General features: G+C 46.7%; 1 protein-coding gene across 1 annotated transcript in view; it reads left to right on the forward strand.

The window, feature by feature from the left end:
* Positions 1-10527, forward strand: part of LOC106900354 (phosphofurin acidic cluster sorting protein 1-like) — a 79737-nt gene that overhangs the window by 434 nt on the left and 68776 nt on the right. The gene's annotated exons all lie outside the window — the stretch shown is intronic.

Genomic DNA, 10527 nt, shown 5'->3' on the forward strand with positions numbered 1-10527 from the left:
TGCGCCCGGCGGTGGAGCGGGGCTGCGTTGACTCCATGTTGCGGCCTCTGGTTGGTGTCTACCATGATGGGCAAGGGGAGATCTCCCGAGCGGGGCGTACCGAAAGCTGTCCCTTCGTCCCCGGGGGGAACGGTGGCCTCACAGCCTGTCCCCCGAAGCCACCTGGCATCCCTGGGGCTGCCTGTGTCACCCGCCTTCCAGACGGGCTGGTAACACCAAAAAGGATTTACTCTGCTGCCAAAGTCGTGGCAGAGCCAGAAGACAAGCCGAATGGTGTAAAGGTTGGTGCTGAGTGTATGGTTTAGGGGTACATCCAGGCTTATGGGAGGAACAGAAAGACCTCTCTTGGAGCCTGGAGGGGCTGGATGAGCTATGTGTCTTTTGGCCCGCTGATCAGACACGGATCAGGAGGTCTTCTCAAGTGGCAGGTTCAGGAAGTCACCCTGGATCCACGTTTCTCCGGGCTGGGTTGTGTTGCCTGCAAGGGATGTATCCAAGTGCTGCGCAAGAACTGGAGGCGTAAAATTCAAGAGGTGGGGAGGGGAAGAATTGTTCCTGTAGGGCAGGAGAACGCCAGCCTTCGTGAAGGGGCTTCAGAAGGTTGATGTGTTTGTAGGGAGAAACCTAGTGGTTGAGTAGCCAGACGAGTCAGAGTAGAAATGTTCCAAAATACTGTGAGCTCGTAGAGAAAGCATGTGTCGTTGTGGTGCCCAAGGAGGTCCTGGGCTGAGTTGGCAGCAAATGGGAAGGAGTTTGCAACATGTGGCTGTGAAAAGCCAGCATACCTTTTGATGACACATATTGAGACTGTTGTGCGGAGCAGGAAGCAGTAATCATTCCATAGCTTTAAGGTGACTTGAGGTGTTATTTATTTGTGGATGGGTTACTCCCAAGCTGGAATTTGGAGAGCAGGAGAGAATTACCAGGTTGACTTCCCGCAGCAAGAAGAGAAGTTGCAGACACAGAGCACAGAACTTAGTGATGGTGAAGTGTGTGCACGGATGTAGTCTTCACAAATGGAAATGCTGCAAGAGCTAGACGGAGGACACACCACCTTGGAGGAAACTTCAGTGAAATTAATCTGAAATTTCATCTCTGGAATGTCTTCACATGCAATGTTTGTTAGGATGGGAAGAAACTGATGGAAACTGACGCTTCCTTCAAAGGAAGGCTCTAGTAGTGGCTCTAGTATGGTGTGTTGCTGTGCCTGTAGAGTGAGCAGGTCTCTGGAGAGGTCCACAGTGACCAGTGTGGGACTGGTGCCTCTGTCTTTTCTAGTCCTCGGCTAGCCCAAGCTTTGCTGAATGAGCAGGTCACAGGTGGGCACCTATCAGGGACCTATTTGTGTTCACTGAAATTAAGGGGAGATCAAGCCTCAAATCTGAGCTGGGTTCATGGTGTATCTCTGCACGGTGCCTACTTATTGCTTGTCCACCTTCTTCCCCTACTGATCTGCTTGTGTAATATTTTAGTCTTGACATTATATTGGTCGAGGTAGAAACTCTGATGTCCTGTCCCAGTGCCCAGCCCCGGTGGTCTCCGGTCTTAACTGTGCTTTGGGGGTGGTAGCGGTAGCGAAACAATATCCATTCAAGGGCAATAATCCTTCTCCCTTGGGCCTCTCTGTCTCTTACGCTTGTATAGTCTCAATTCTTCCAGCCCTATGCATATCTAGGGAAAGGAGAACACTGCACAGAATTTTAATGCTATAGAGGGGGCTTTCTTTTTTTTTTCTAGACTCTGTTGTAAGTCTTTGCTGTCCCTGTGCTGCTTCTCCAGCTGCTGTGGGAGCGGGACTGGGCTAGATCAGCCTTGGTGGGGTTGCTCTGTGTCTGGCTCTTCATGCAGGACATTGACAGGTTGTGTCCAGGCCTTCAGGATTTCGGAGAGGCGGCCTGGGGACAGTGAAAATAGGTACTGTGGAGTATAAACCCCAATGTACTGAACGGTTGAGTAGCGTGACTGTAAGACTTCTGATGCCTTGTAGGACGGTCTTGGCTTTCTAAGATGAACTGTTGCCCGTAATGGAGGTCTTCCCTGCTGAATCAGGAATGCGCCACTGAGCTAAGTCCACGTTTTAATTTTGGAAGTTGCCTTGCTCTCGGAATGGTGGTATCCTCCCTCGTGCTGCGGTCTTTCTGTTTTCAGGGCCAAATTGAGAGAGATCTGTGAACTCTTAATGCCCTTCCTACGAACCGAGTGAGCACAGCCTAGACCCAGCTGCCTTTGGCTCAAGTGGCTCTCAGGGGAGGCAGAGCTGAATTTTCTGGGCAGTGGGCTATTATGCAGAGAGGCAGAAAGAAGTAAACACCTGGAAACCGAGCAAAATGCTCTTTGCATCTTCAGTTAGACTTCCCACTGGGATGGGGATTATTGGCTTCCCATCGCGAAGCCTTAGAAGGAAAGCAATCCTGGTTGATTCCTGCTGCAGGGTGGGAAGCATGCTTTCGCTAAAATAATCAATCAATCAATCAGCCTTAGCTTCCACTCAAAGTTATCTTGGTAAAAGTCTTCATAAGGGTGTTCTGATGTGGGAGAAAGTGTCTTTATTGTGTTACTGTGCAAACCCTTTAAGGGTTGGAGCAGGTTTTCACTGTACGGAAACTGCAAGAAATCAACTAGAGCTTTGACAAAGTAGAATGTCTGGCCGCATCAAGGTAACGTCTTACTGCATTTCCATCGTTTTGTATGCTAATCAGGCAGTACATTTGGAAAAAAATGTGTGAAAGGACTTTGTGCAAACATGCTTGGGGTCTTGTTCTTTCCAAGGAGCGGTATTTTTCAACCTCTGTTAATAGGACAGCTATTCCTTTTTTTTTTTTTTATTTCCTTTAATATCTGAGAGCCCTTAAATGCAAGTCCCTAATTAGGAAACAAGATAAGATTGTGTGATTGTGTTCACTCTTACTCTTTTTTCCATGACACAGCTGTTGTGTGGATGTTGTTTCAGTGATAAGTCATCGCACTTCTAGTTAGAGGTGAGAGATACGAGTGGTTGTGTTTTGGCTAATGCGTCGGTGGCCTTGAGCTCAGATTGCAAAGGTGGATTCTACCTGTACAAATGGCACTGCAAGGGTTCAAATACGCTGGGCTTTGGCCAGAGTACCTTGTATCTCAGTACGATGCATGAGCTCAAAAATACTCCCAAGTCTTGCTGCCACCCACCCGGTGTGCTCAAGCACAGCGTCTCCTCCTTGCGATAGGAAAGCATTGGCTCAGGGAAATGCACGTGGTTTGACCTGGCTTTGCGAGGCTGTGTATGTGCACCTCCAGGACATTAGGTTTCAGAAGATGCTCTGAATTCTCTATCATTAAAACTTCTCAATGTGTGTTTTGGAAGGTTACAGCCTAATGAATGCCTTCTTGGAAGGAGAGCAGTTATTTCAAGTACAACTGGAAATATCCCATGAGTGCCAGCTATGGCACTATCCTTTGAAGTGCCATGAGGTGAACGTTCTCATCTCTATAACAGAATCACATGGGGTTGGAAGGGACCTCTGGAGATCCTCCAGTCCAACCCCCTGCCAAAGCAGGGCCACCCAGAGCAGGTTGCACAGGAACGTGTCCAGGTGGGGTTTGAATGTCTCCAGAGAAGGAGACTCCACCACCTCCCTGGGCAGCCTCTGCCAGGGCTCTGCCACCCTCACAGGAAAGAAGTTCCTCCTCATCTTTAGGTGGAACTTCTTGTGTTCAATTTTGTGCCCATTTCCTCTTGTCCTATCCCTGGACAAGAGGATAACCCTGTTGATAACACCTCGTGGAGGGTAGGCTAAGACTTCATCTGTGCAACTGGATGCACTTTTTCCTTTGCCTGAGGTCTGGAAAGCCTTGCAGTGGGCAGTACATGTCGTCCGGTGTGGAGGAACGTGTTCTCCTTCAGCACAGCTGGATTCAACTGGGTTGGCAGCATCTCCCAGCCCCACGGAGTGGGCTGTGCTCTCAGCTGTGGTGGACTCCGGCTTCTGTTTCCTTTTAGTGAGGAGTATTGCCTGTCTCGTGTGCAGCCCCTAAGAGTTTCCTTGTCTGAAGCTGATTTGGTGATGAAGAGCCTCTGAACCGGGTGTTCCTTTAAGAAACACTTATTCCAGCTGGAATAACATGTATTTATCTGCCTGAGATGTTCTAAGAGCGGTTTCCTGGGTAAATCAGGCATTTTCACTGTAAACTTCCAACCTCAGCAAAATCTGCTCTGTTTGGGTAAGCTACGGAGTTGCACCTCTGGGAATGTTAAATGATTCCAGATTGTTTCCTCAAAGATACTGTAAGGCTGTGACAAACCTGAGCAGCTCCAGGCAAGGACTGCTTGGGAGAGGCCACAGTTTCTTGTTTCTTGCTTTTGTTTCTTGTAAGGAAACGGTCTCTTATAACTGGTGATATTTGCCATGTTTGAATTATGATTTCCTTTTAGACCCATATAGAAAACAAAACGTTCTAAACAGCCACTGGATTGCTTATTATTCTTAATATTGTAGTTTTGGCCACGAGCCTGCGGTGTAATATGTCCGATGTGTTGTCCGCTGTCTGTGGCAGAGGAGTGTGTTTGGGATTTCTCTTCTGGCAGTGTTGTGTTTCCCTCCTGAGCGTACAATAATTGAGTTGGTGGCTGTTATTCCTTCTTTCTGCTCATTAGTGAAACTTGGGACAAGTGTCCCCCTGCCAGTATGATGGATGGGGTGTGTGTGTGTGTGTGTGTGTGCTCCTTTCAGAATATTAATAGTGACTTTCCTGAAGGCTTAATTTTATTTGAAGTACCTGCCATACTGCCTCCTTAGCCTTGCTCTCCAGCGTTTCGCTCGTTAGCGAGGCTGCGTTAGCTCGGTTGCCTGATGGCTTATCAAAAATGTTGCATTGTTCTTATTGTGCTGGCATGCCAGGAGTGCTCCTTCCATTTCCCGTGGCGTATTCAGTTACTTGTGATTGATTACCAACAGCCATATAGTATGCGTATAGCGCACCCTCCTCTGGGATGGGGATGCCCTGACCTTTATCCTGTCAAAAGAATAAATTGCTGAGCACCAGCGTTTTACGGAGTTCCCGTAGCAGATCTGTTCTTGGATGAAATCCGTGCTGATGCTCTTGTGTAATTGTTTGCAACGTGGAAGGATTCTAGACTGAACGCGTGTCTCCAGTCAACTTCAGAAGAAGTTAGTTATGAAGAAACCTCTCCAGAGGTGAGACCATATTACATTTTACAGCGTGCCAGATGAGCACCTGGGCAAGGCTATTTTCTGAATACCTTGCGTTTTCATCTGGTCCAAGCTTTAGATATGAAGAAACAAGCCAGAGGTGAGACCATACTACATTTTACAGCGTGCCAGATGAGCACCTGGGCAAGGCTATTTTCTGAATACCTTGCGTTCTCATCTGGTCCAAGCTTTCAGCATCCCAGCTGATGGGGGAAGCTGTGCTTCCGTTTTGTCTTGTTTTGTTTTTAACTACATCGAAGCTGTTTTGGGAAACAAGAAGTGAGAGTGTCTTGCTCCTCCGTGTGGGATGTGGCAGCGGGAACCTGTCTCTGCCTCCGGGGAAGCAGACAGCCTTAAGTGATACTGCTCTTGTGGTTAGAAGTCTGTTAGATAAATGAGGCTTTGTTTGGGTACTTCAATATACTCCTTGCAGTGGTCCCGAAGGAGAGATGCAGTATTTCAGGTACCTTAACACACTGCAACTGTGGTTACAGAGACCACTCCCTGCTCTGCAGTGTGATTCAGCCTCTGTCAGCACAGCCCCAAATGACACCAGCTTTTCCTGCAGGCCTGTTGCAACGCCATCTCCTTTATAATTTACTGCCCGCTGTCGCTGCTCACGCTCTTTCCGTTTCTCCTTTCTCCTGTGGTCTTAACACAGTGAGAGATTCTGTTTAGTAAATAAAAACTCTAGTTGTATTTTGGCTGCTGTTCTAGTTTTCCTAGGTTCTCCTTATTTTATTTTTTTTCTCATGCTGATTTTTACGCTTGCACTGTAAACCCTTCTTATCAAGCTTCTGTGCGAGCCTGTCTCTAGTAGCATGAGATCCAAAGGCAGTGCATGTGGGGCATCTCCTGAACAAAAAATGTCCAGATTCCATGCTCAGCTGCGTATTTTTAACTGGTTTTCTAAGTATATGGTAACTAAATTCTCATCGGTATAGGAAGTTTGGGATGATGGCAGAACTCATGTCCTTGGTTCCATTTACCAAAACTGAAAAACACTAACACTTAGCTGTTGTGCTGTTACAATGATAGCAGGGTTAGAATAAGGATAACTCCTTTGTAAAGGGTTCTGCTACTCTTTTCCTATTCTTTAATACCTTTTCTTTACCAGGGGAGAAGATCATCTTCATCCAAAGCCTCTCATTGATTATTCTTCTGTCTGGTTTTCTTCAGTTTAAGTAGTGTCTCTGAATCATATTATTTAGATTGCATTTTATTTTTTTTTGAGGTGTACTTTATTTATATATTTTTTGAAAAGCTCCCTGGTGTTTGTTCTACATTTGCCTTTGTGTTCCTTCAGCTATCTTCTAGCAGTCCATTTTTTGTCTACTTTGTCAATACATCCACTTTCCCTCAAGCCCTGCACACACCTGCTGATAATTTTGGCACTGTTCTTGCCAGTGTTCTTCGTTTCTGTCTTGCCTTGCACACCTGTAATTGAGTATTCTTCAGTTCTGAATCTTATTTTTTCTCATTTCAAAATAGGTTGCTTTTTTCCTCAGAATTCAGAGACTATTCCTTGTGAAGCTGCAAGAGCCACTTCTTGTTTTTGTATTTTTTCAGCTGGACTATGTTCTTGATGTGCTTGGGTTGTTTTTTAATGGCTTTTAGATTTTTTCACTGTTAATGAGTATCAGCTTTTTTTCTTTTGGTAGACTTTCTGAATTTTCTTGTATGTGCATCCCTGAAATACAACCCCATATTGTATATATGACATTTCTTTCAATCCTCTGATACCTTATGCTTGAGGCTGTTTGCTCCAAGTATTCCTTTCTTTCTTGTGTGCTCCGTTGTCAGAAGCAGACTCAGGATGTCCATTTGGATTTCACAGCATACTGTATAAATGAATAATTTACTCTTTTTTTTTTTTTTTCCCCTTGATGTTTGTCAAATCCCTTGGCTTTTCAAGCTTTTTCTCTGCCTATTTTGCTCCTTAATCTCCAGTCAGACAGAAGGACAACATTCCCATTACTCTGCGTTTACACTTTGTTCATCTCACTTGTGTATTGGTGAGATGTTCATACCTCTCTGGGGATAACTTCATCTGTTGCAACACTGATTTGTGGAACTGTGGGTAAGTCCCCTTTATTTCAGGGACCTGCTTCACCCACAAGGATCTGAGCAGAGAACTGCCTCGTACAGGCTCTGGTTATTAACAGCTTGTGTTGCAAGTGGATGAAAAGCCTACGCACAAATTCACCAGTTTTGGTGAGAATCATTCTTTTGAGTGAAGAATCTTATCTGTGCGACTCTTTAGAATGAAACTTGCTTGTTTCTTAAAGGTATTTTTTTATTTTTTCCTTAGAGGATGAAGAAGCCTCCAAAATGGATGCCCATGCTGGCTTGCATCACTGCTGTTGTATCACTTCAGTCCATCCCCTGTGCTCTCTTCCTAGATGTCTTATGAGGAGAGGCTGAGGGAGCTGGGGGTGTTCAGTCTGAAGAAGAGGAGGCTGAGAGGAGACCTTCTCGTGCTCTATAACTACCTGAAGGGAGGGTGTAGAGAAGCGGGGGTCGGTCTCTTCTCCCAAGTCACAGGAGATAGGACAAGGGGAAATGGCCTCAAGTTGTGCCAGGGGAGGTTTAGATTGGATATTAGGAAACATTTCTTCACGGAAAGGGTTATTAAACGTTGGAATGGGCTGCCCAGGGCAGTGGTTTGAGGCACCATCCCTGGAAGTGTTCAAAAGATGGGTTGACATGATCCTCAAGAATATGGTTTAGTGTTTGTGTGTTGGTTTTTTTTTTTCTTATTTATTTTTTTTTTGTCAGAGTTAGGTTGATGGTTGGACTAGATGATCTTTAAGGTCCCTTCCAACCTAGACGATTCTGATTCTATGTATCTTACCATGGTACCGTGTTCCTGAGCCTGCGGGGAGTCAGACGCTTGCCAGCTCAAGATAACAGCAAAGGAAACAGATGGGATGTTTGGTGGGTTTGCTACTTTAGAAGATGCGAGCTGTAATGAAACCTTAGCTCTGCGTTCAGCATCGGTAGGAAAGCCGTTAGACTACACGTTGTGGAAGCTGCTGTGTGGCACGTGTTCCCTTCTCGTCAGTGTGCGGGGAGGTCTTCTACCAGGACATTCTGGATGTGTTTTAAGTCACTGTAGCCAGGGTTTGCCAGACAGATGTCTACTGGCACTTGAACAAAATGCCTGCAGCGGAGAACCGGAGGAAGTTGGTCTGGATCAGTCAACTAACCTTGACCTCATTTCACCGCTTTTCCCAGCTTGACTGCGCTGGCGCATCTCCAGCGGACGTGGAGGTGTACCCCGGCGAGCTCTGCCCGGTGATGAGTGTTAGGACATTGCCTGTCCCACCTCCCCATTAGCACTTTCAAACTTGGTTGAAAGGTACTTGTCACTGGGTCTCAAGCGCTTCATCTTTTCTTCATGTAGACGAGGCTGCAAGCGGCGATTTTTTGCGCGTCTCAAAGCGCTTCATCTTTTCTTCCTGTAGACGAGGCTGCAAGCGGCGATTTTTTTGTCATCGCCCCACTGCTTCGTGATGGTTAATTCATTAACACATTTTATTTTATCCTGGAGACACAGTGAGCGGGCCGTTTAGAAATGGGTATCGTGGCAGGGTGCTGGTGGTGTGGCTCCGTGGAAGTGCGGTGCCTGTGCACCTTGCCGTGCCGTTTGGCTGGTGCTCTCAGCGAAGCTGGCAGCGCAGCATCTTTTGTTCAAAGCACTCTTGGATTTGGGGACAGCTGGCGCAGCAATTCTGCTGCGGGTGTAGTCAGAAAAGTTCAAAATCTGTTGCATTTGTGAAAAAGAGTTCTGTGACATTAGCCATACTAACGCTGGTGCCTGATTTCAGCATGGCTAAAATGTTGAGAAGAGAGGTAAGAGTAAATGAGAGAAGATCAATGTCCTACTGCAGACATTCACTTTTTTTTTTCTATTTTTTTTTTCTGTCTGCCCTGAGGTTGCTTTTGGGCAGACCCCAGCTGGAAGTTCAAACACAGTGATCTGAAGCAAAGCAATGACCAGTTAAAGATGTGACGTTTCCCAAGTAATGTACCCTTTCCGTTGCCTATAAGATAAACAAACAAAGAAAAAACAAACAAACAAACTTGTAAAAGTTAGCTGCAGCCTGTAGCCTTACCGCTGACCTGTTTAGTAAGCTCTTTCTAATGTTTCTAGGGAGGCTGTAACACAGCAGCAATTAATTTGGTCACATGCTTTTTGTTAAACAAGTAACTTGTATGAAAATAGAGCAGAAAGATGACCTTGTGGTTTGGACGCTGAAGTGAGGCTTAGGTTTCGGATCCAGGATCTGAAGTTGCTCGCTCTTCTCCAAGTTCAAATAACCCTTTCCCTGCCTGAAGCCATAGCTCTGACTCATGGTCCTGTTCTCCTCATTTTGTTCCCAGCTCCTCGTTTCCATGCCGCGGCATTGCTGTTTCCTTGTGGGTGTGCGAGGGAGAACGTGGGGTTATATTGTAAAGCAGAAGTCATCTTGAGGTGTGGCAAGGTTTCTCCCAAAGCCATTGTCCTGCCACATGGTGCCAGTACTCATAAAGGAAGACATTTGTCCTTCTTGTCCTTCTTCTCATGAAACCCCACCTGGAGCTCTGTGTCCAGCTCTGAGTCCTCAGCACAGGAAGGACATGGACCTGTTGGAACGGGTCCAGTGGAGGGCCACGAAGATGATCAGAGGGATGGAGCACCTCTGCCGTGAAGACAGACAGAGAGCTGGGGTTGTTCAACCTGGAGAAGAGAAGGCTCGGGGGAGACCTTCAAGCAGCCTTCCAATATCTGAAGGGAGCTACAGGAGAGCTGGGGAGGGACTCTTTGTCAGGGAAGTGCAGTGACAGGACAAGGGGGAACGGTTTTAAATTAGAAGAGGAGAGATTTAGATGAGATACCAGAAAGAAATTCTTTGCTGTGAGGGTGGTGAGGCACTGGAAGAGGTTGCCCAGAGAAGCTGTGGCTGCCCCATCCCTGGAGGGGTTCAAGGCCAGGCTGGATGGGGCTTGGAGCAACCTGGTCTGGTGGGAGGTGTCCCTGTCCAGGGCAGGGGGGTTGGAACACCATGATCTTTACAGTCCCTTCCAACTCTGACCATTCTGTGATTCTATGATTCTTGGGAAAAATACAGCTGTACAAGACTGCCCTTCCACTCTGGTGTATTTTGCTGAGCTGGAAAGACAAAGCTGAAGCTAGAGAAAATGGCTGGGGGTTCTTCCCTGTCTTTCACAGACTGGGGAGCTGAGCTGGGAAAGCTGAGGGTGCTCAGAATGGGGCAACTGGAGAGAAACCATCGGAGAGCTGGATCACCAGCAGTTTTTCCTTGCTGTGCAATCTGGATTCTTCTCGCTGGGAGCC

The sequence above is a fragment of the Calidris pugnax genome, unplaced genomic scaffold, assembly GCF_001431845.1.
Source record: "Calidris pugnax isolate Ruff unplaced genomic scaffold, ASM143184v1 scaffold147, whole genome shotgun sequence".
NCBI classification, from domain to species: Eukaryota; Metazoa; Chordata; class Aves; order Charadriiformes; family Scolopacidae; genus Calidris; species Calidris pugnax.